Source organism: Cupressus sempervirens, chromosome 3, assembly GCF_028749045.1.
Source record: "Cupressus sempervirens isolate cs-2001-9-10 chromosome 3, ASM2874904v1, whole genome shotgun sequence".
NCBI classification, from domain to species: domain Eukaryota; kingdom Viridiplantae; phylum Streptophyta; class Pinopsida; order Cupressales; family Cupressaceae; genus Cupressus; species Cupressus sempervirens.
The window spans coordinates 885,384,154-885,412,111 of record NC_143120.1 but is presented as its reverse complement, the minus strand read 5'-3'; the positions used below and the strand labels follow the sequence as shown (position 1 = coordinate 885,412,111).

At 31.7% G+C, this 27,958-nt stretch overlaps 1 pseudogene; it reads right to left on the bottom strand.

Moving 5' to 3' along the window:
* LOC149569633 (cell division cycle 20.2, cofactor of APC complex-like) overlaps positions 1 to 24,363 on the bottom strand; it is a 30,987-nt pseudogene extending 6,624 nt beyond the window's left edge.
* Positions 24,364 to 27,958: the final 3,595 nt, after the last annotated feature.

Sequence of the window (27,958 nt, the reverse complement as noted above, 5' to 3'; positions counted from 1 at the left end):
AGTGAAAAGAGCCCTAAGACTAATGGAGTGCTTCATTGTCCACTATTTATAAAGAAAATAAACCCTTAAGAAATAAAGTTTAATGGGAATGGTGCTGAGGTCACAAGTTTCTTTTGCACAAGCAAAAAGTGCAATCAATAAGGAGTAATTACTCTATTTGTTACATCATCACAAAAGGAAAGCATGCCAACTTGTTCCATAAACCAGCAACTCGTCATTATTAAATAAGTCTGTGCTTTTTTTACCAACATAATCCCTTCATATCCTTTCTTTGATATTGTACATAGATTTTTTGAATAGAAAATATAGTGATAAATATGATAGAGGGTTATCATAATTTGAACAACCTCATTCAAATCTAAAAAGTATGTTATGCCCACCCAAAAGGTGGTCATCCCTAAAGAGGCCATTGCAACATTGTCATTGCACATGAGGTGTACTAGTCCTATTGAATTAACTTTTATTGGACCTCATAAGGGTTTAAATAGAAGTCGACAAGCCCTCCACATTTCTCCAAAGTTGTAAATCCAAGGTGTCATGTCTATACACAACCAAAGTGTCTGCCACTTGGTTCCCTTCACAATAAATATACTAAATGGAAATATCTTGTCATGTTCTACTTAGAGTCTTAATGTCACTAATAATTGTAGCTACCTTCCAACAAATTTTTCTTCGACCTCTGATCCTCGTAATAATGATTTGTGACTAACCCTCCACCACTAGTTGAAGTAAACCCATTAAAATAGCACTTGTAATACCTTAGAAAAGGCCCATATCTTCAGTAGAATTGCTAGATTTCACTCTACATATTCTCGTATATGTCATTACAATTTTACCCTAATCACCCCTTTTGATTCCCCAACTATCATAACTCCTCCTTGAGTTGAAATGTCAAACTTGAGCTTGAACCAAGAGGTTGGAGTGGGTTTCCATTCAAAATTATTCCTAGAAATAGTTTTAGAATTATCATACTTGGAGACCAAAAAGAAGAGGCCCCGTCTATCTACCACAACCTAGTCTCATCAAGAGGGAGGGAGGGGAGGAGTTTTTCATTTCCAAATTGGACATCACTCCTTGATGAGATTTACCAAAACCTATAAAGTGACCACAGGGGGGGAGTCTTTTCCTCTGAAGATGTGATTATTCCTTTCCTTCCATAGGTGCCAATGGATATATGGAGGTATATATTTCTATAGGGCTCTAAGAAGAGTGTGATCAAATGGGCATTTCTAATTAGAAATAAATTGTTGGAGGTCCTAATTGAAGACCCAAGAAAGCCCAAGTCTTTGTAGGATTCCTTCCTAGACCATCTTGGCATAAGGATAGTGAATGAGGAGGTGGCCAATGGTTTCCTCATTATTACAAATAACACAAGGATTGACAAATTGGAAGTCTCTCCATTTAAGATTGTCAATAGTATGTATACTACCATGGAGAGAAGAGCACCAAAAGAAATTTATTTTCAAGATAATACAAGGATTCTAAACATATTTCCAAATGTTGCCATTGTCCTCCAACCTCATAATGGTGTGATAGGTTGATTTAACATTGAACTCACCAGAAGTATTCACACCCCAAATAGTATTATCTGCCCTTAGGAAGGCATGGATACAAATTCTCTCAATAATACCTTGAAGCCCCTCCACAAGCCTTGTAATATTTGGATCTTAGACATTATGCATAATTTATGCCATCTATCATTATTGCCCACATAATTTCTAAGTCTACAACCATATATGGCAATACAAATATTTTTGATTTGGCTAAAGTGGGTTTGAATAAGAGGGTTAGCCATTTGTCTTCCCAGAATCTAATGATATTTCCATCCCCCATAATCCATCTCACCCACTTCCTTAGAAGTTTCCAAGTTCTGGCCACATTACTCCAAATCCTTGATTTGATAGGATATCTTTCTCCACAATTTTTTTTAAATTTTGAGAGCCAAAAAATTCTATTGTCTCTTAAAAATATTGAAAATTTTGACCCATAAACTAAAGAATGTGAAGATTTGTGAAGCTTGTGTCAAAAGAAGATGTTATCGTTTCCTCTAGTACTAAATCAGGAAAGAGAGGTAGAGATTAAAACAAAAGAGTATAACACAACATAAATATAGTGTTTTATATTTTTTTAAAGATTCTTCTCAAATATATTTGATTAAAGGGGCTACAACTTTGTTCTACAGACAACACAATAACACCATTCTCTTTGCATTAAAACTTCTAGCTAAAGAGATTTAGGTCTATTTATTAACAATAACTCAAATATATATATATATATATGAATTTTTACAAACTTCTTATCACTCAATAGAAGATGAGCAATGGCGATCATTTTCATACAAAGACTACATCATAAATAATGAACTAGTTTCATTCATTGAAGGTGGAAACCCATGCTAGAGAATGTGATAGATAATGGACAGTGGTGTTATTCATCCAAACCAAGAGAACAATATTGAAGGGACTTTATGATTAAGAAATACAAGGCTCCCATTCATATATAGAAAGTTATGTATTTAGTAGAAATATTACAAGGGAAACAATCTTTAGGTTTGAAATTATAGATTCTCTGTCTTTGACATTATTGCCTAACAACATAGCTTTATGTTTCACCATTTATATTAGTTGCTTGATTTTATGGTTTTAGTACATGGAATTTAATTAAAATCCTTCAAATTTTTCTTGTTGACTATAGAATATAAAATAGTAAAAACATTTTTTCAAGTTGAAGAAAAATTAAAAATGAAAATAAAAATCTTTAATATTATGTTATTGTTGTCAAGATTCAACTATATAATTTTGAATCAAACTTTTTAACCTATTTAATCAAACAAGAAAATCTCCTTCATAAACTTTCAAACTAAAAACAAAGTTCACAAGTATTATGATATCAACAAACCTAGATTCTCCTTAGTATGATGTTGATCTGTCATCTTCATTAAAAACATAACGTTGAAATTAACTCAAATTCAAACTTATAGTTCCCTTCAAATGATCTTCCTTTCAACAACAGAATATGATAACTTTCCATGTAAATTGCAATTCTCCTTAACCCTTGTATGCTGCATGAGTGACTTCTTTATTTCTAGTATTTACAATGTTGTTTCAAGTGCCAAAGCTTTTGCCATAACTATGATAGCTCCATGTGAATCCATGTTTACCCATTTGGGATTCTTGCTGCCCCATTGGCAGTAACTTATTAAGCAGAAGAACGAAGATGATGTGATATTTTAATGGAGATGGTAGACTGGGTTTTATTTGAGTATTTAAGAACTGTCCTTAAATATGCTCAAAATGTGGTTCGAATCATCAAGTTTTGAAATGGAGGCTATAGAGAAGCTGAGACCAATGTCGAAGCCTTAAATGAAGTTAATCCCACACATACCATTTGGGTATCTTTTGTTCTTAGACAAGGGTGCTCTTTATGTTGCACCTGTAGATGTGTTTCCCATTCTATATAATTATTTGGCCATTGCTCATGACTTGGAATCTATCTCAAATCACCTTCCATCGAAACTCAAACATTGTCAGTTCAGAAAGAGACTTGATTCTTCACGAGCTGCTTGGAACATGGAATCAAGCCTCAATAATGCCATTGATGATTACGTGAGATATGTTGTTTATGATCTGGATCTCATGTAAGTGCATGAAAATACAACAATACACAGCTCCATGCACTTTTCACCTAAACGAAAGAGGAGATCTAGAATATCACGGACATTGACTACTTGCTCAATTAGGTCAAAAGGGTTTCAAACTCTTGACCTGTTTATGAAGAGGTAGGTCATTTTTAGGGGACAGACTAATCTCCATTCAAAATGTTCTAAAGACAAAACAAAGTCAAGTCTGTTTTTTTTTCTAAATTCACGAAAATGTAGTGATTTTTTCCCAAATTTTTTGTTGTTTTCGACTATAAACTATGCAGATCATGAAGATCAAACACTAAAATTTTCAGAAAAACCCATGATGTTTTCGATCTTTTGAAAATTGGTCAGCTGTATTGTCTAGATGGAGGATAGCCGCATCCCATTTCTAGGAGATTGCAATAAGTGATAAAATTAATATAATTAACATCATGAGAAGAAATGAAGATTAAGAAGAAAATTAAAATCAAACTTAATTATTCCTAACAATGTGATGTTTAAGGATAATTTATGAGGTTGTAAGAGAAGTGAAGAAGTGTAAATTATATAGCCATAATAGCATTCCCTTTCCCTTTCTACTATTAGTCCCTGCCTTGCATAAGGCAGGGTACTAATGTTTTCGCTGGTGGCCATCATTAATTTTTTACAATTCAAACTAAAAATTTCTAAAGTTCAAAAACTCATTATTTTTAAAATAATTTTAAATGAAGATTACTTATTTTCTAATTGGTCAATGCCAATTATCCCAGAGGCAAAAATATTTTTTTACTCTGAAAATTAGGAAAATAATAATCTGGAAACTTCTTTGTAATACATATGTTCCTTCCTGCCCAGCGGCCAGGTGCTCAATGTATTATTGGGTCGACAAAAAGTGATAAATCAATCGCGCACAATAAATATATAACAGGTGGCCTCTCAAAAGATAAGAAAGGGTATATTATTTCTCCAATAAGCATGCATTTCATTTTCCAAGATACACATTTGAAACAAACAAACGTTAATAGTGATATGTTATTTTGGTCTCATGATATTATAGCGGTCATTGTCTGTGGTCTTTGTCTAATTGTCTTTTTATTATATTCAATCTTGTTGTATAATTCTTTATTGCATTATCATTTTTAATAATTCTATCTTAAGTGATTTATAGAAATGATAAATTTTGAATTTATATTTTTTCTATTATTCTATTAATTATGTAATTTATTTTCTTATTAAAAAAATAAAAATATTTTTAAATAAACTATTTTATAAATATATTATTTAGAATTTTATATATAAATAGATATATTGATAAGGACTAATAAATTATGTTAAAATATTTTAAAGGTTTTATAAAAATTATCTTAAACTTATGTTCATCTCTAATAACTATAGATTTCTAAGAGCAATTACTTTATATTTTGGTACTTTTAATTGAATTTTTATTTTATTTTATTTTTACAAATATACCATGAGTAGACTAAGTTTAATCAAATGAAGTATAAAGTTGCCTTATTAGAGTACATGACAACTAGGCTAGCCTAAGAAATTTAAATGAGGCATATATCAATCTATATCCAACAATGTGAAGTACCACCTTATCAAACTAAATTTTAGAACATGATTCACAATAGAACAACCTAACAAAAAATATAATTATAGTTACAAATTTATATAGAATTTTATACTTTTGATATATAAAAAATAAGATTAGCTTTTACATTATTTTTTTAATCTTACAAGTACCCTTCCATAAGACAGGGACTGAAGCTCACTCAGAGCTCTTGTTCATTAGCTTACAAAACAATCAACTATAAATATAAATCCAATCTATATAGAAAGCTTAAATCCTTAAATAAGTAATATGAAATCAAATCTTCATGGAAATATGAGACATAAAATAAATTCTAACTCTTTAAAATGAAATAGAATATTCTCCTCTTACATGAAGAATTTGAGAAAGAAAATTACGACAAACAATTTGATATTAAGACACCCTCCTCTTAGTCGTTTATTATAATGTTGAGGAGATGTAACATTAAACGCTGACAAGGATCTTTGTGTGTATAAGGCTACGACAATAACTAGACTAGCATATTTATATTTTAACAATATTTATCATGTAAATTGTTGCACATGATTAATCAATGTGAAGACATCATTAACCTCTCTTATAAGATTTAAGGTAATTTTCCTCTTACAATAGATTAAATTATTCAAAATTTCCTTCCCAACTTTCTATATATTACTCACATATATATTTCTATGGGTGTAACCACTGCATCTTATTCGGGTACAATTGCTAGTTTTTAATATTTCAAAATGTTTAACTAAATAATGTTAATTCCTTGAATAAAGAATTGTCAATGTACTAAACATTTTACATACTAACAAATGACTATTAAACAATCGTCATAGAATATATAATAAATTTCTAACCAAATACTATTATTACTATTTACTATAGGCAATATCATTGTATTCACTTAGCATAAACTATTTCTTAGTGAACTAACTTTTCATCAATTATAAAAAAAAATTCAATCAATTTTATAAAGTTAACATTTAAATTATTTAACTTGTTAATTTATTAAAATAGTTTTTCAATGTGATTACCCAAGATTATTTTAATTTTATAGTATAAGATTTTTTAGTAATAATAGTTTTTGTGGCCTTTATATATATATATATATATATATATATATATATATATATATATATATATATATATATATATATTCAAAATAGTTAACTAAATCAAATATCGCATCATTAAAATATAAAATATAACTTAAATTAAACCAAATCTTTGAATTAGTATCAAAGAGTTGATTTTTTCTATTTTATTAGGATTTGATTTTAGAAAATTAAAATTAGAGTTAAACTATTTCATTTCAAGCATTATCACTAGTACTTTATTTCACTTTTATTATTTTTTAACATAATAAATTATTTCGATTGAAAAAAATTTTAAAAGTATTTTAAATTAATATGTAATTCTTTACCAACTATTATAAATTAATATATTAATATTAATATTATTTCTTGCAAAGTATTAATAATTTAAATTTGAAGTATTGTATATCAAATTATACATCAGATTCAAATATTTCTATTAGGATTTTATTGTAGAATTTTGAGTAAGATCCATTAACATATGTTTCATTAACGAAGTTCACAAAAACTCATCTCTTATGGGAGTGAGTAGTACACTTACCACTCATTGCATCTAGATGATTCTCATAGAGATGAGGCATTAGTTCTTCCTAAGAGATCACCCATCATAGTACTACTCCAATTCAAGTATGCTTGATCATAAATTTCCTTTCATTGGATGGTCCACTTGACTCACTACCCCATTTATAGAACCTTCAATTTTTTTTTTAACTCATGAACTATTTGTTAACTAGCCCTTCTAGCCATTAGTTGATAAGTACATATTATATTTCTTCACAACAGATCAAATTATGATCATGGTATCAACATTTAATTGTGCGATTTTTGAGTCAAATCATTTATTCATTTTTCATGCGTAGTGTTCACAAGAACACATTTCTCATGAGAATAAATGGTACACTTTCTACTCATTTCATCAAGGTGATGCTCACATAGGTGAAGAAACAATCCTTCCAAGATGGTCTCCCATCCTAGTACTACTACAACTCGAGAACAATTATGGATCTCTCTCTCTCTCTCTCTCTCTCTCTCTCTCTCTCTCTCTCTCTCTCTCTCTCTCTCTCTCACACACACACACACACACACACACATACAAAATTATACATATATGCATACACATACACACATAGATATGTGCATTAATGTGTATACACACACATACATATCCCTCTTTCTCATTTCTTTTTGTATCTCTCTCGCACTCACTCTTTCTATCCTCGTCTCTGCTCTCCTATTGGTAATATATATTAATTATTTTAATGATTCAAAGTCTTTGACTTAGTTATATTTGGAGCCTTCTAAGTTGATACATAGCTTATGTAAAGCTATCACTTAAGACTTTTATTCTATAAAAAAAAATATTTGATAAATATTAGTCTATTAACAAACTTTATTCATTGCACATATACATAAAAAAGATAAAATAAATTTATTTTAATTGAACTTCCATATCTCTTCAATATAACATTTTCACACCAAGGTGCGAGTGTTAATTAAGTTACTCTGGAATGACTTGTTTTACTCATTACAATTGTCTATCCTCTAAAGAAAGAACTTCATGCAATCTAGTGGTTTTTTGGCTTAATATTTGAAGACTAGCCTTGAGAATTGTCTAAACAAACAATCATGAGAAATCGTGAAATTATCATGTTTAAAAATTGATAGTGAGAACTAGAGAAACTATTTTAAAAAGTACATCATTTATAATCTACATAATAATTCCTCTAATATGTTAACAAATGGGTGTATTGATGTAATTGCAACGCATTATTACTATAATAAGAAGCACACATGTACTACAAAGTCCAAATATTGTTACAAAAACATTTTGAAATTATGTTATTTGAAAATATCTAATTATCTTAATGCATATATAAATTCTACTAGCCAATGTAATTATCTTAGACTTTGAGATTTTGAAAACCATAAAATTGTAAGAAGCAGGGATGTCATATTTAATGACAAAGTGTTGTATAGAGATTTATTGTAGCAGAATGAGAAGAAATTAAATATTTATGTATTGTTGGATGATACTCAAAAGGATGATATTTAATAGTCTCTCATTCTCTACAACAATAGCAACCACAAACCCCAGTGTTAGAAGGTTAACAAGGTTGAGTAGGCCTCCATAAATATTTTCTCCCTCTTTGTATTTTGTTTTATTAATAGATGCAGGTGAACCAAAATTGTGCGATGAATTTTTATAGGTGGATACAAAGATTCATTGAGAGTCTGCAATGATAGAAGAAATGGACTCGATATTAAAAACTAGATTTAGGAGTTACGTAAGTTATCTAGAGATAAAAGGGTTTTACATAATAAATGGGTTAACATGCTAAAAGAAGAGGATGGAGGTAAGAAAATATTTAAGGCCAGGCTAGTTGCAAAAGGATTTTCATAGAAAACGAGCATTGATTTGATGAGATATTTTCTCCAATTGTTGAAATGACTTCTATTCACATTGTTCTAAGTATTGTGGCTACTAAAAATTTGCATTTGGAGTAGCTTGATGTTAAAACAAATTTTATTCAAGGTGATTTGGATGAAAATATATATATGGAACAAGCATGGGGATTTTAGATCAACGGTAAGGAGAATTAGGTGTGCAGATCAAAGAAAATTTTATATGGCTTGAAACAAGAACATCGGCAATGGTATCTTAAATTTGATAGTTTTATGCATGAGCATGGCTATTCTAGGTATCATTTAGACCATTTTTTTAAATTTGAAGAGGTTTGATGATAATAGCTACATTATTTTATATTTATATGTTGATGATATGCTTGTAGCTGGATCTAAAATGAACCACATTAAGGGATTGAAAGAACAGCTAGCGCATTGTTTTCTATGAAGGATTTGGAGGTAGCAAAAAAAATCCTTTGTATGAAAATTTGTAGAGATAGAAAGATTAGGAAATTAACTTTATCTTAAGCTGATTATATTGAGAAGGTGTTACAATGTTTCTGTTATGGAGAATGCTAAAGTTGTCATCACACATTTTCCTGGTCATTTGAAATTGACTAAGGAGATGCATCCAAAGACACAAGAAGAGGAGGATAAAATGTCCAAAGTACCTTATGCTAATTGTATAACACTTAAGTATTTGTCTTGAATATGTTTTAAACAATATTGAAGGACATAAAATAAGATAATTACATGATGTTAGTCATACCATATGCTCATTATTGACATCAATGACAACAATCAAAGACCAGATACCAAGGGTTCAATAGACTCCCCCTTTAGCATTGATGTCAATACCAACTTCCACCTGTATATCCATGTGTACCTATATATTTTGTATCTATACTTGTATACCTGTATATCCATGTGTACCTATGTATTCTATATTTGTACTTGTATATCCATCATGTAGAAATCTTCTTCATTTTTCTCCCCCTTTGACATCAACAACAAAGGATATATACCAAGGTTTTAGTGTAACAAAAAGATAAGCAAAATATGCTCCCCTGAAACCTATCACTCATTTATGAACTTATGCAAGAGAAGAGAGGGATAAAACCCCCAATCTTGTTCTTAACCCTTCAAATGTGGCTCTTGAGAGAGGTTTTGTAAATATGTCAGCAAGCTGATCTGAAGAAGGAACAAATTCTAATTCAACATTACCATTCAAGACATGTTCCCTTATGAAATGATAATGAACATCAATGTTCTTGGTGTGTGAATGCATAACTAGATTCTTAGAAATGTTGATTGCACTCTGATTATCACAATAGATAGGAACTAGTTTAGACACGGTTACTTTCATATCTGATAAAGTTTGAACCATCCAAAGAACCTATTGACAACAAGAACATGTTGCTATATATTTAGGCTCTACAGTAGAAAGTCTAGTAGATTCTTGGTTTTTACTATGCCAACATACTAGCCTGTTACCCAAGAAAAATGCTACTCCTAAACTACTTTTTCTTTCATCTAGACAACCTGCCCAATTTGAGTTAGTATAAGCAATAAATTTGAAATTATCATGTTTAGGATACCAAATCCCATAGTCCAAAGTACCCTAAATATATCTGAAAAGTCTTTTAACTGGCATAACATGAGATTCTTTAGGTGAAGATCAAAATCTTGCAACCAAACATACAACATGCATCATATCAGGCCTTGAAGCTGTGAGATATAGTAAACTACCAATCATGGATCTATAAGTAGTTTGATCGACATCAAGAGAATCATCATTTTTAGTAAGTTTACATCCTATTATCATTGGTGTTCCCATAGGCTTAGAATATTCCATATAAAATTTCTTTAACATTTCTTTTGCATACTTAGTTTGGGATAAGAATATACCATTTTCCAACTGAAAAATTTGCAACCCAAGAAAATAGGATAGTTCCCCAAGCATGGACATTTCAAATTCAAATTGCATAAGCTTTGAGAAACCTTGACTTAAAGCATCATCATTGGATCAAAATACTATATCATCAACATAAACAAGAACAATGAGAACATCATCACATGTACCATATATATACAAATTGCTATCAACACCACCTCTTCTAAAGCCATTTTTTATAAGATATGATCCAACCTAGAATACCAAGCCCTCAAAGCTTGTTTCAAACCATAAAGAGCCTTTTTTAACCTGTAGACATGATTAGGATAGTATTTGTTTTCAAATCCTTTAGGTTGATCCATATAAACCTCTTCATCAAGATAACCATTAAGAAATGTTGTTTTAGCATACATTTGGCACATTTTAAAGCCCTTGAAAGCTGAATATGCAAGAAAGATTCTAATTTCTTCAATTCTAGCCACTGGTGCAAATGTTTCATCAAAGTCCACACCTATTTGTGCATAACCCTTACAAACCAATCTAGCCTTTTTCCTTGATATCTTTCCATTTTTATCAAGTTTGTTTCTAAAGACCCATTTAGCACATATTACATTTTTATCTTTAGGTCTAGGCACTAATTCCCAAGTTTTATTCTTTTCAATTTGACTTAGTTCCTCTTTCATAGCATTAACCCAAAACTCATCCATATTAGCTTCTTTATATAATTTAGGTTCAATTTGAGATAACAAACAGAGATTAGCACATTCACTAGATGTAGTTCTTGTTCTTGTTTGAATACCTACATGTTTATCCCCTATAATCTGATCTTGAGGATGATACTTCTTCAATCTTGTTCCTGTAGCCTTTGTACCTATAGGTTCTAGCATTTCTATTTGATCTTTTATCTTTTCTTCACCTTTATCAACCTTATTATCTACTTCTTTTCCTTCACCAACTTTATTGCCAACTTCTTTCAATGCTTTATCACTGTCTTGTTGTAAAGTATTATCCATTTGTATTTCCTTTTTATCCTGCACAACTTCATCCACTTTCACATGTACACTTTCAATGAGTTTATTCAACCTTTTATTAAAACATTTGTAAGCTTTACTTTGAGAAGAATATACTAAAAATATTCCTTCATCACATCTTGAATCAAAGCTTCCTATTTTACAATCAGAATTCTTAATGAAGCATCTACTTTCAAAAATTCTAAAATGCTTAACAGATGCATGATGTCCATACCATAACTCATAAGGAGCATACTTAGTTTTCACCCTTAGTTGTGCCCTATTTAAAATATATACTAATGTTTGAATTGCTTCTTTCCAATACCTGTTTGGTACTTTAGATTCATCTAACATAGTCCTTGCCATTTCTTTCATTGTTAAGTTCTTTCTCTCAACAACTCCATTTTGTTGAGTTGTCCTAGATGTTGCATATTGTCTTTTGATGCCATGTTTTTCGCAATAATCAACAAATTCATCTGAAGTAAACTCACCACCTTTATCTGATCATAAGCATTTAATCTTCATGTATGACTCATTTTCAACCATTTTCCTAAAAATCTTAAACTTGTTAAATGCCTCTAATTTATGTTTTAAGAATGTTACCCATGTCATTCTTGTATAATCATCTATAAAAAGCATAAAATACTTTTCACCATTTAACGACATTGTCCTTGTAGGACCACATAAATCAATATGTACTAATTGCAATGGTTTAGAAGAAAAATATTCTTTTGAAGGAAAAGATGCCTTTGTTTATTTACCATGTTGACACCCTTCACAAATAGCATTATCTAGCTTACTTATACATGGCATACCTCTTACTTTCTGATGCTTACTAACTTTTACCAAGTCAAAATTCAAGTGCCCAAGCCTTTTGTGCCATAACCAACTTTCATTCACCCATCCCATAAGACAAACATTTTCATGATTGCTAGTATTTGTGATATCTTTTAAATTGTATGCATTCCCTTTAGATCTTTTACCTGATGCAACCAACTACCCAGATTTTAATTTGATTTGGCAACCATGGTCATTAAAAAAAACTTCATATCCATGATCACAAATTTTACTAACACTTAGAAGATTGTACTTTAATCCATCAACATAATGCACATCATGAATGCACATTTTGTCACTAAGCATCAAAGAACCCAAACCTTTAATTTTCCATGAAGAATCATCACCAAAACTAACATTGCCACCTTTTTAGTTAATCAATTTGTTAAACTTCATTCTATCTCCTATCATGTGTCTAGAACAACCACTATCAATTATACAAAAGTCCTTTTCTTTAGAATGTAGAACCATTTGAACAAGCATAGACTTATTAATCTTAGGCCTCCATATCTTAGTCACTTTAGTATCAAATTCTTTATCAACTTGTAGAGTAGCATAAGATTGATCATTCTGAATTGACTTAGTTTTGCAATTACTCATAACATGACCAAAGAGATTGCATTTGTAACATCTTAGAAAATTCATTTTAGGAAAGGAATAACCAAAATGAAACTTTGAATACCTCCTTGACATGTATCTACAATTACTTATTCTATGTCCATAGTGATGACACATGAAGCAATACCCATCAAAGAAAGAAGTGAACCTGTTTGAGTATCTTTTACCAATAAATGAAGTGCTTGATGTAACCTGATTTTTATCATTAGAAATATGATTAAAATATGCACTTTTACCTACACTTGATGTGGTAGCATTCTAATTTGTATCCTTACTTTCAAATTTAAATATCTTGAATAAATATTTATCTTTCTTGTCACTAGAACATTGTCCAAGTTCAAAACCAATTCATGTTAGATCATCAATTGTTCTTTCTTTTCTTAAGGTATCATCCAAAGTAGTGTTCTCATACTTTTCTAACTTTCTTCTATATGATACTACTTCATTCATTAATATTGTACATTCTCGATCTTTAGAACTTAACTCTTCCTTAATGACAAAGACAATTCTCTTTTGTTCCTCAACTTGTAATTTCAATTCTATAACTTGTTGATTTAAGTCCTTATTTTCTTTTTCAAAATTCTCTTTTTCTTTTAAGAATTTATTTTCTTGAACACTTAAATTCCTTTTTAATTCCTTGATTTTTTTAAGTGCATAAAGCAACTCACATTCTAAATTAGCCTCAACAAGTTTAACATCATCATCACTATCTAATTCTTGACAAGTAGTTTCTATAGCCATGAATGAAACTTCATTTTCATCACGTTCAAAACTACTAGAGTCACTATCTGATACATCAGCAATCAAACTCTTCTTCTTCTTAAAGAACTTCTTTTTGTTATAGAATTTCTTTTTACTTGATTTCTCTTTCTCATGATGACTATTATAAGGACATTTAGATTTAAAGTGTCCTATTTTACCACAATTAAAGCATTTGAAAGGAAGTTTACCTTTGTATATACCTGCTCCTTTATTTAATTTCCTTGATAAATGTGCTTCAAGAACATCAAGATCTTCTGATTCTGAAGAGACTTGCTTCACTTTCTTTTCCACCTTGAACACTGCTTCTTTGCTTGTGGATTCTTGTTTTCCAAACTTTCTCATTTCATAAGCTACAAGTGCTCTATGAATATCTTCCATTGTATACTTGTTAATATCTCTAGGTTCTTCTATAGAACATATATTAAAATCAAATTTATCAAGAAGATATCTCAAAACTTTCTTTAAAACATCAATATCATCAATTTTTTCACCAAGTCCTCTTATGCCATTTACAATTTCATCTATCTTAAGAAGATAGTCTTCTACCTTTTCATCATTACCCATCTTAAGGTCTTCAACTCTTGATTTCAAATTTTGTATCTTGGCTTCTTTAACTCTATCATTACCATGATATGTGTTTTTCAATTTGTCACATACTTCTTTAGAAGAATTGCAATGCATTCCCCTAACAAAAACATCTTTAGATAAACTGTTAAGTATAGCAAATTTAGCTTTCATATCAGTTTCATACTTCCTCTTTTCATCAAGATCTATAGGTAAAGTATTAGGTACTTTATAACCATTAACAACCGAAGCCCCAAATATCAACATTAATAGATAACAAATATGTTTGCATCATTACTTCCCAAAAAGAATAATTTGATCCATCAAAAATAGGAACCCTTGAAGAACTATCTTGAGCCATAAAAGATAAGTATTCCACTCAACCAAAATCTACCCAAAGTTGTTAAACTTGATAGAGGGAACCTTGCTCTGATACCACTTGTTGGAATACAAACACCACTAGCGGGGGAAGGTTTGGTGAATCAGTGGTTTAAAATAGTTTTAAAAACTTGAAACAATTACAAGTTATAAAGATTTAACACATGTGCAAGATAGTTAATAAATAACAAAGTGACACAATATTTTAACGTGGAAAACCCCTTAGGGCAAAAAGCCACTTTGAATCTAAAACTTTATTGGCCTCTTGGGAAAATCTTTTAGAGCTACAACTCTGGGAAGCACCAACACCCTCACTAGTAAATTTAGGCCTAATTTGTGACGTGAAAAGGTCTCAATTTTGACAAGAGTAGGTCACTAAAGTGACCAAAGTCGTCGTCACACAAATTTGGTCAATTTTTCACCACATTCATTTCACGTCAGAATTTCAACTACATAAACGTGGATTTACTAACACAAATTTTGTCGATTTCTCTAGTCAACCTAAACTGTTATTTTCTCAATTTTGACGTAAACTTGCCCAATTTTTCGTCAAAATTTTGATCACAAACCCTTATCTTTCGACGCCGATGCTATACTCGTGACGTAAAAGGTGCCAATTTGGTGTCTCAATTGCGACGAATATTGGTCACAATTGAGACCAACATGTGTCGCAATTGAGATGCGTTGTCCCATTTTTTTTGAAAGCTTTTCTCTCATAGGAGCATTCAAAAATACACAAAACTTGATTATAAAGCCTAATTTCTTGATGCATGAGAGTCAAGGTATCATGCACATTTCTACCTCCACCCCATTGTTTTGTTCGTCAAATGATTTATTTGACAACAAAACAATGGGAAGGAGGAAGAAATGTGCATGATATCCTGTTTCCACCGAGCAATTATGCTTTACAACTCAAATTTTGTGGAGTTTAGAAGGCTCCTATGAGAGAAAAGGCTTTGCAATAATTGGCACAGCACATCTAAATTTTGGTTCCTGCAAGGAAGAATAAAATTAGGAAATAATTATTTATTAGGAATGAAAGCCAATAATTTCATCTATTTTTCAAACAGATAAACGTGACAAAAAAAACTTACAGTCCCAATCACATCATCATAAGAGTGCATATATAACTATAACTATAACTGTCTAAAACCAACATAATTTACAAATATCCACAATTCAAATATTATCCCTTGATGTTTTCTTTAATAATGCTCCAATGCCTTAGGGCATTCAGTTAGAAACTTCAAAATTAATGCTATCAAGTTAGATGTCGTTTCATAGCCACCAAGGATAAGGTCCATAATAAGATTCAATATCTCTTCATCCATAATGTATATTAATGCTATCAAGTTAGTTGTTATATTAATAAGATTCAATATCTCTTCATCAATATACCTCTGGTTCTCGATGGAGACGTGCTCCAATCAATAGGAAACATCATCATGAAGCAGGAGGTGAGGTTGAAGGATTTTATGGAGGCATTCGAAAGTTAATTACAGAGGAAGAGATTTTGGCCTGGAAGAAGTTGTGTGGCCAAAAGAATCACTAGAATGATTGATTGTTACATTAGAATTATCTTCATTTAACATTAAAGCTGCATGCATTTTGGAATGGTTGACATCATCCTTAAGTGCATTTGATGATAGCACATTTGTTTAGGATATAAATAGAGAATGTCAAGAGTGTTGTTGACAACTTTTGTATTTCTTTTGGCTTTAACATTGATGACTGTGTTCCAACTGTTTTGGGCTAATATTTGCTTCACAAATGGCTGATGCATATGAATCTTGTGCAATAGAATGACTTTTGTTGAAGTTAACCATAATGTATACATATATTTGTAATCATTATAGTCAGGATGACAACTGTTGCAGTTCACTTGCCCATTGAAGAGTTGATTTTTTTATGATGGCACAATAAAATGTTCTGAACCATAGATTGCTTATCCTAAAAATCTTTCATCATCCTCCGAAATTGATCAATAATAATGCAATATATTGTAGTATTAACTATTTAAATTATTCCTGCAAATGAGGAACTTAATATAATTTGATTGAGCAACCTTACATTTTGTACGCCGCCATTTTTTATTATACCTCAAACAAAAAAATGATGGTGCCATGTGATCAAGACAGCAAAAATCTCTATGGAATGTACAAACCTTGGCACTAGACTTCTTCTCCATCTACGAGGCATTCAATGTTGGAGACAGAACCTTGTATCTACTCCACAAATAATGTGCTTACTAAAGTTGTTGCGGCAGAAAGTTCTCATAGGTTAGTTCTAATCAGGTCTGGTGAATAATATGTGAAAATATCAATACAGTCTAGGCACTAATTTTGCCCCATTTTCCTCATGTATGAGAGCCTTGAAGAGAAGCTAGGATAAAAAGAAATTATTCGTATGGATTGACTTAATAGTAGCAAAACTGAAGAGAAAAATTATTGGCGGTGAACTACTTAAGCTGTAAATACAAGAAAAAGACTGGTCGCAATGTATGGGCTATCCTAAGTGGTAAAAATGGTCATCATAAAGTGAAGTTCACAGTTTCAATTAATCTAATTTGTAATTAAAAAGAAATTTCACTGTATGGAAATATGAGGGCTTCTTTTACAAACTTTTTTTCATTTATAAGAATTTTAAGAAACTTTTTTTGTCAAATTTTAAACCAAAAGGATTGCATTGAGCTAATGTTTGAAACTCTACCAAGAGGAAATTGAACTAAGGCATCCAAATCTTAATACACTATATTATAACAATTTCATAGTTAAGAGTTGTGCTTGTAGACAACATCCAAATCTTATCTGGTGGGTGCCTCTCATATTAAATTTTAAAATTATTTTTTTCTAGTTCAACATGGAATGACCTTTCATGTTGGTTAGTCTACTAACCCTAACTCATCTCGTCTAGGTCATATCAGATCTTGATAAAGGCTAGTTTGCAACAATGTAACTTCTAATAGCTAGTTTGTAAAAGTAGTTAACATAACTTGTCAATAATACAATTATCTTCATAAGGAGGTCTAATTTGCATTCTCAGTACAACACTCACCCAAATATGCTTTCAAAAGGTATTTAAACAACAATTAGATCTTGACAAAATTAGATATGAAAGTGGAAATGATAATCAGGTCATGTACCTCTTCTTCATCTCGTTTGCGCTTGTTTTCCTTAACCTTTTCGTGAAGATTTGCAATGTACTTATCAAATATCTCCTGACAGAAGCTTTCATCACTAATTGCCCTAAATATTCATATCCAATATATTTATAGCTACTACTAGTGTAAGGTACATGATAACTACCTTTAATTACTCACAATAAGATTAATTCCTGATAGTGGCTCTTTTACCTGTATGCTTCCGCATCTTTGAGAAAAGGTATGCAATCCTCCCATTCTGAGGAAGCAACAATTTCTTGAAATGGAAAAACAATATATAACTAATTTATTGTTACATAGATAGAAATTTGTTTATGATAAGAATATAAATTCATTCATATTCAAGATTTTTAATGTACAAAACTCTATTAAATTTTACTCCAGGTGTAAAAGTAGTAGAGGAAAAAGAGACTGCATTAGAAGGATTTTTTCCAAAATGAATAATGTAAACCTTCAGAGAATAAAGCAAAGCCGTGAAATCATCTGTCAGCCTTTCCCTCCTTTTTGCTTCTTTCTCTTCCTTTTCCTTTACTTGTTCAATCACTTCTTCAAACACAAGCTGCAAGCAATACACAGGATGTCAGTAAGACCTAAAAAAATCATATATCCCAAAACAACTTGCATTACTTTCAACATTTGCAATTGTTTCAGTTTAACCTTTAATAAAAATCCATTATCCACTAATGAGAACAGACTAATGCATTTGTGATAGCAATTCACTTCCAGCAACTACTTACCAGTGCAAATGAGTCAAAACATAATATAGCTAATGCAATGATCAAATCAGTTAGGAACCAAAGTCATATGGAACATAAGGATAAGATCCTTGTTTGTATAAATAGTAGTTACTAGGAACATAGCAATATGTGACAACATTGTTCAAAGGCAAATACCAAATACTTTTATTGTGAAGTCTTTTGTAGCTGAGACAAAAAATCTAGAAATGTAAACAGAACAAACCTTAAGATTTGTTTCAGATGCAGCAGCCAAATCATATAGTTCCCCAATGGAGGCTTTGAACTTTTCAAGAGTCCATGCTGATGTTACTGCGAGCTGCAATCATTACATCAAAAACATTACAATATATTTTACATCCAATGGAAAATCTTAAAGCACAAAAGGCACACCTTTCTTGACTCCATAGCATCTTTTATGTTTGATTTGTCCTCCTGGTACTGCCAAAGATACATATTCAAAAAATGGTTACATCAAAGTAATCAAACATACATTGCCTTGACTAATAATGATTGCAAGCCTAATTGTGAAAGTGCAATCAAATCATTAAAATACATGCAACTTTCTTACCTTCTTTTTCATCCCTTCTACAACATCTTCAAACAAATCCTTGGGTGGTGAACCAGATGTATTTGAAGTAGGCTCTTTTCTTTATGATCCTCCATTTCTTTGCTTTATCAAAGAACTAGAGGATCATAAAGCAAAGAGCCTGCTTCAAATGAAGTGTGTCTTTGCTGTAAGCAGGCCAGTTACTTTATGATCCTCCAGCAATCTTCAAAATTCATCTCAATTTTTACGTTCTTTTTGGCGCAGTTCTTCCTGCATTTAAAAATATTCAAGTCATTCCAATATACAAAAATAAGACAGATGAAAACTATGGAAGCACACTACTCTCTCATTCTAGACAACCTTTTGAATTGTTTGTACTTCTTTCTCCTCCAAATCAGATATAACACGTCAAAATTTTAGGATGTTCTCGGGTCATTAGGTATGACAGCTTTTGGAAAGATAAGATGCCCGTAACCAAAGCCATTATCCACATAATGACAACAAACTATTCATTAATCAAGATAAAAACTAAATAGCTTTCCAAACACAGGCATTTCACAGCTATGGCATCTCTAGCACACCTTCTAAATTCGAGTACAAGAATATGGGTTCTAAGATTACACCAAAAGCAAGTCCAAAGAGAAAGTCAAATAAATTCGCAGGTTAACATGTGTATTCAACACAAGATCACAATTTCCTACAGGCAAGACTTTAAGATAGAAAAAAAAGAATGTGAATTTGAGATTTGGTGGGATACCTTGCAAAGTCATTACAATTTCAGAGATTCTTCACTTTAGAATTCATAAAAGAAATGGAATAATGTTTTAAGGAAGATCAATTGGGGTTATAAAACCCAAGCATGAAATTGAGGAATAGGACAAAGAATGAAATGTCATTAGTTTATCAATCTAATTTCGTGTTCATGTTTTCTACTCACTATAACCTTCCCAAAATGGTAATAAGTGCTTAGTGGTATCCCCAAAACAAGCACCATGCCTGAAAACAAACAAGACTTTTAAACACCTATTTGTTGACAAGAAGCCTTAAATCGTCAATCATTTATGAAATGTTAATCACTCAGGCTTTATGAAATGTTAAGCTTTTAGACCATCACAATAGCTAATGCAGATAAAACATATATTTCCCACCCAAAGATTTATCAAAGAAAACTGCTGAAACTTAAGCACAAACGAAATCCCCTTAAGCAGGGCATGCAAATCTCACAAGCTGTGTAAACCAGATAAAGAAGACTCCAAATGCAATTTTGGAATGCTTTACAAATACCTGAATTTCCCAATGACCAGGAATAGATTGAGAATCATAAGAATAAAAAATCTCATGATTAGGGATATAAAATCGTGTGTATAGGACCTGTTAGAGGTCATCCCTTCCAAATTACTCGTCGCTAATAGTTAAGACAGAACAAGAAATCTCTTCCAAGCAAAGTGGAGGAAAGAAAAAAAAATAGGGATCCCTTCATATTTGATTAAGTCAAATTTGAGATAGGGTTAATCCTCCAAATGACAGCCGATCAACCAGTTAATGAGGCCGTCTTATCTTACACTAGACATGAGCAGTTATCGAATGCAATTGAATAATCTTTTATTAAATGCAATAAATCATTGCCAAAGAAATGAGTTTAAGTCTCAATAATAGTTTTATGGAGGATTCCTAGAATCAAATCTCAAAATGACACCCACTTCTGAATGTCGCATACCTTAACGTATACCAAAAGATTCTTGATATAAAGAATAATGCTAGAGGAGTCTTATACAAATCTTGTAGAAAAGGTTAACTAGCAGTTAGGGGTGTATGTGTGGATGACAAGATAAGTCTCAACTACATGAAAAATTCAAGGGCTGCAAGACTTCATAATAAGAGATAATTATCTCATAATAGAGTCAGATACTTTTGGAAGGTACGAGCAATTGTTATCCAATTTGTCTAATGTCTAGGATGCACCAATATACAATTAACTTTTATACACCAAATTTATATGTTGGGTGCTTCCTATTTCAATAAATGACCCACTCTTCCTACCCATCTCAAATATTATAATGTGAGAAAATGCTGAAAACTCATCTTGGTTGAGTGACTTGTCCACCCTTTTGATTCCCTCCATTATTGAAAGAACTAAAATATATCAACAAATTAAGTGTTAGTGAAACTACTTGAACAAATGAAAGGGAAAAGTTAACAAATTTTGTACAATCTAAGGGATTTATTGTGAATTAAGTAGACTTCGAGATCATTTGATTTCTAACATATGATAATAGATCACACTATTGAAACATTGATATAACAAGCATACAATATATTAAAAAATAACAACAAAAAGCATTACATATTGTAAAAATAATAATATGTACCAAAGATGCAAGGGTTGAGGACGCCATCTCCTATAACCATACAAGTCCCCACAAGGGCTAGTATTAACAAACATCTCTTGGCAAAGTTACTTTGTTCAAGAGCTTCCTTTATCCTAATGGCTCTATTGGGCTGTCTACCTGCAACTTCAAGTGTATATGAGGAGAGTTTCATGTCTTCTTCCTGGTGATTGGGTACCATGCTGACATTTGCATGATGGAAAATCAAAGAATAAAGAGAAAAAATTCCACCTGCAAAAGAAATCGTCCCTTTAAACTTAGAACACATGTTTTCACATCAAAAAGATCAAACTTTGACCTAAAAAAAAAGTGAAACTAGAGCTGTTATAATCTTACCATCTCCATTATCATTGGCCCACAATACAATGAAGACATATTTGATGAGGGGCAAAAGAGTAAGATAATATATGATCAAAGACAAAGCCCCAAGAACGTCATCAGGATGTTTGATGCCATCAGGAAAAGTACTCGCATACACATAAAGTGGTGATGTTCCTATGTCCCCATAAACCACACCAATACTCTGAAATGCCAATTGCACAACTGCAGCCATGCTCAACATCTGAGAAACAAGATTTTTCATAAAGCGATGTTAGAATAGTTACTAAAATGGTCATAAATTATGTTGTTATCATAAAAGAATACTTTAACTTAAGAGAAAAAAACTATACAATATTAAAACATGATATCATGCTTTAAAAACTAAAAAGGTACCTGTAACGAAGAACTTCATTTCGACTTGCTAATTGGTTGTCACTATTAACTATAAGCTTATCTTTAAAGTTTGAGCTTCACTTGGTTTCGAGAATAGTTAAATATTCTCTACTTAATAGGGCCAACCACATGAAGGTGGAAGCTCATTTGGCCCCTCCCCCCCCCCTTAACATCACTCTAAATTCCCCATTAACATTTAATAACATTCAATTCATCCATTTTTGAAATAGAACATTCAATCATTATAATCACATGATAACATTCATTAACACATAAAATTCATAAACACACAACATTCATGAATAATTCATTAACACAATATTCATTAACAATATTCAAGAGTAAGTCATTCATGAATAATCATATCTTTTTTGCTTTCTTGCCGTTTCTTTTTTCATAAAATTTCTAAGAGGAATATCAATGTCCTCGTCATCCCCATTAACATTTAATAACATTCAATTCATCCATTTTTGAAATATAAAATTTAATCATTATAATCACATGATAACATTCATTAACACATAAAATTCATAAACACACAACATTCACAAATAATTCATTAACACGCAACATTCAAGAGTAAGTCATTCATGAATAATTCATTAACACAATATTCATTAACAATATTCAAGAGTAAGTCATTCATGAATAATCATGTCTTTTTTACTTTCTTGCCGTTTCTTTTTTTCATAAAATTTCTAAGAGGAATATCAATGTCCTCGATAGGATCCCCCTCCTCTACTAGTTCTAACACATGTCTCCCCCTCATCCGTTCAGGAACACCATGAGGCCGCTACACCAAAGGGGGGTCCACTGCAATAACAAGTACTTCATGAGGTTAAATTCCCACCATTTTATATTAGTGAATTGCGATTTTTTATTTAAGTAAAAGAACTATAAATCAAAAAATTAATTTAAAAGAACAAAACATAGATTTTCTTTAGCTGAATGTGCCACATGATCTACCTGCTGATCAATCTGAACATCCTCTGGCACTTGTTCAGCACAACATGATTCTATATCCTCAACACAAAAAGGTTACACCAAGTTCAATTAAAGATGTTAAATTGTATTAATAATTACATAATTAGTTTTAAATAACAAATGAGCACCTCCATCGACGGTACGATGGACATCAGGGGCTTCATGATGCTGCGTATGATTTGTGCCAGGATTAACAGGCTGCATTGCAATGTCATGCACATTATTATCAAATAAATTGTTGCTCAAGTATTCAATTTCTAATATATTTTTTGGCATATTTACCAGTGCACATGATGTAGGAGACTGTTCGGTTGGGGCAATGGAAGCTTGTCGTAGGCATTCAGCCACCGCTGCATAGCCTCGCTTGAAGGCAATTTTTTTGTGTTCTTTTGTGGCCTCCAGATTAAAATCAACACCCTGCATTTTTTATTAATTAACAAAATTATTTTCATTTTATAAATAATTTTTCTTTGCAATTCATTTATTGCTACTTACAACGCGTGCTTTGATTTTTGAATATCCCCCAGAGCCAAGTTTGTGTTGCCCAACCTTTTCCAACCTCGCCTTTGTTGTGTTTGATGTGTCCTGCAACCTATGAAAAGTTTGAAATATGTTAGATGATATAAAGAGAATACTAGAATCATTGTGGAAACATTTACTTCACTTGGGTTTGATGTCTTTGGAGGAAAAAATGTGCCATATGTATGGGTTCGATTTCCTGGTCAAAATTCATGGGATATTTTTACTGAGATCCTTGAGAAAGCACATATAGTTACAACTCTAGGAAGTGGGTTTGGACCCACAGGTGAAGGTTTTATAAGGGTGAGTGTCTTTGGTCATAGAGAGAACATATTAGAAGCTTCATTTGTCAATATATCTTATGTAGGATTTATGACTAGATTGATAGTGAGATTTATAAGCAATTGTGTCAGCATAGTTACAAATTCTGAATAGGTGGTGGAATTAAAGATTTCTCCAGATAAAATGACAAGAATTAGATGGCAGGTTTCAAGGATTAATACAAGCCGCCCACGTTGCAGCCCTATATGATTGCTTTCACAACCTGCCATCTCCGTGCATTTTTTCTATATGTATGCTAATTTGATTTAAGGAACTATCAAGCTATGTAATTGTATGATTTGATCATGAGAAAAACTTTGTGGAATAATGAAATATGATAAAAGAAACAAGGAATATGCACTATGTTTCAATGAATTTTTAAAAATGTCAAGGTTGATTTTGCAAGATGAGCATCATAGAACTTTACAAAATTATGAAGACAAGGCAGATTTTGTGTTGCTCAACAAGAAAGCATATTTCTAACTGAAGTATTGACATAAAAAGTTTAGTAACTATCTTAGAAAGTAATCTTGACAAAAGAGAGCATATTCTTAAATTAATGACTTGGTAGAAATCCATTAAAAGTGTCCATTAAAAAACACAATACAGCCTGAATATGTCAGTATATGGCAGAGAGTTTTACATGGCATTCCTGGGATAAATAGAATAGTAGTCAAGCCCTATTCAAGAATGAAAAAGCTTGTTATTTTCCAAGGAGAGGACTTCTATCAAGATGAATCATTAAATGTGGAGTGCACTTTGTAATAGACACAAAAGATTGCATGAAAGTTGTGAAAGGGGTGCAGAAGATGCTCACTTTTTCCTTGCAAAGTAACAAGTAGTTGGTGTTGTTGTTTCTATTAGTGTGAATTATGCAAAGTAGCCAATTGCATTTGATAAGAAACTCAGTGTCAATTCAGACGACATCCATTTCAAAGGAAGAAGACCTGATAAAGATAAGGCTCTTCAAGCTGTAAGGAGATCAAAAGTGTTCAAAATTCTAGAGCCCTACACAGTCGAGAGAAGATAGAGTGTGCAGAGTTTCCCCTAATATTTGAGATCATGAACATAATCCAAATAGGCAGTTCGTGGAAATTCGCATAGTATGAGTGAAGAATCTAATGAGATGATACACTGCATATCATAAAAAGGATGCCCCAAAAAAGAGTTACAGACTACAATCCTTATCCCTAATTATGTAATCTGATCTATGCCGGAAGCTAATCATGTCACTAAACATCTCTTTGACTCCCTAAAATCTCTACCCTTAGTTTCACCATTTTAAGATTTATGTATTCACCCATGTTTTATACAATTTTTTAAATTTTTTTGTGCAATTTTCTAATCATTCACTAAATAGACATACCCGTAGTATACAGTAATAAGTTGAAAGATTGACCATATGATGACCGTTTTGATTGTGATGTTAAACGATGTCTTGCATGGGCTATATAACTGAGATATTGAATAAGTTTCAGGAAGGTCCATTTTTATTATGGTGTGTGATGTGGTCTTTTTGAATAAAAGATTTGGAAAAAGATGTGCAGTGTAAATGGCATTCAACTATGAGTGTTGTGGCCTGCCACCCAACTCATTTTTTCCCCAATACTATGAGAAGCAATCTCTTCAAATATTTATGTAATGTTGTTTGGCTTCCTATAAATGCCTATGCAACCATCTAATTCAAGTAAAATATTGGAAATTCAAAGATTAGAGCTGTTTCTTTGAAAAGTCATTGTTCTGAATGACCCACTGACCATTTTTATCACTATCTGATATAAATGGTTAGTGATAAAAATGGTACTGTGATCGGTTGGAGTTCCTTCACAAATGAGAATAAGTGGAATGTTATGCCTATACAAATCAAAACATTGAGCCAACTTTAATTTTATACAATAACCAATTAATATGAATGCAAACTATCATAAACCCATCAACTGATGTCAAAGCATAATGCAGTAGACTGTTTGAAAGCAATTTCAAATGGAAATAGAAATGAAATGCACCCAAACAGATATTCCTAATTAGAAATTAGGAATCCAATAACCACTGCTCCAAACCACAAACATGGTAATATAAATAGAAAACCAAACTAAATGACAACACTCATTAGCCTTTTAGTTATTGAAATATAGGAAATAGTAAGATTGTAGACCCACCAAAACTCATTTCATTCAGCTAAATTCAATAATAATAAATATAATGACTTTTGTCCTTGAGTAAGTAGCATGGTAAAATGAATAGTATAAAAAAATGCACCTGATATAATATATAAGTATATGTGCGATTGAATTTAACCATTTTACGATCATGCGACGGTACCCAATACATTATTTTAAAGGCACATTGCAATGGTTTTCATAAATTAGTTAAAGATACAACTTTCTCCTAAAACATATTAGTTCCTACTGTGGGCAGGATACTAATGGAATCACATGGAACTCCTCAAATTTCAGACGTGCCCTCAAAATTTCTACAATCAAACGCACCAGATCAGACATGCCCTCACGCCAAGACATGCCCTCGCACCAATGTTGATGGAGACCCTCGCACCAATGTTGATGACCCTCATGCCAGTGTTGATGGAGACCCTCACGCCAAAGCCAGATGAAAATGATCTATAGCAAAGCCAATGTTGATGGAGACCCTCGCTCGCGCCAAAGCCAAATGAACCTCACGCAAAAGCCAAATGAAATGGTTTGCCCTTTTTTTTTTGTTTTATGCTTCCCTGTGTGTCACAATTTTGACAAAACTAATTGGTCGCAATTGCAACCAACACGGGCTAGTTATTAAAAAAAACAAAAAATTGCCCATTTAAAAAACTTGGTTGCAATTTTTGGTCGCAAAATGACCTCAAATGCTTAAGTCCCTATTTTAGAAACACCAATTTTAAGGAACACCAATCCCTTACACCTGAAGCACCAAATTCCAAAATGAAAAATGAGATAAAAAATTAGAGGATCATCTCTGTTACAACACAAATCATGAATCACTAGTTTCAACTTCTTGTTGAAAACACAATGTAGGATATACTTCTATTCTCCTCAAAACATCCAATATCCAAATATATTTTATTTTTCTATTAAAATATCTAATCAAATACTGATATGAATGAATGAAGCGGCAATATATAACCCTTCTTCTACCTCTGATAAACTTCTTCAATAAAAATCAAATCACAAATATGAGAATAGAAACATAAAGCATTACCCTCTTCTTTGTTGTTAAAAATTTGCCTACAAACTGTTCAGTCTACAAGGAATTCCACACCAATTCTAAAACTTCTATCAAAACCACCTGTTGGATGTTTTAGAGGAATATATCCTCTACTTATAAACCAAGAAAGTCAAAAATTTTGAGGCAGTTACTGTTGGAAATGATTGAAAGGATCATGAATGAAGAATAATAGAATGGGTAAAGAATGTTTTCAATCATTATTTTTTCATTAATGTCAAACTTGCTATTTGCAGGAATGATAATTGCTTAAGTGATCCAAGTACTATCAATTGGTTGATTGATAAGGAGGAGGCAATCAATAAGATATAACTAGAGCACCTAGAGAAAGGTTGAAGTTATGATGTTGTAAAGAAGTATAAGGATCAACTAAGCCATTGATGAAATAGTGTATTGATAACATAATTTGAGACACAGAGAATGGACACACTGAGACACATCAACAATGTAAGGTTTAACTAAGTCATTTGTAAAGCCTAACTAAGTTCATTAGAGAGAGCCGAACAAGCTAGTTAATGTCGAGCAAGTTCTACTTTAGTGTGTGTCGAGCAATCCTTCAGATGCCTAGTAACACAGGATTGTTTAGGTGCT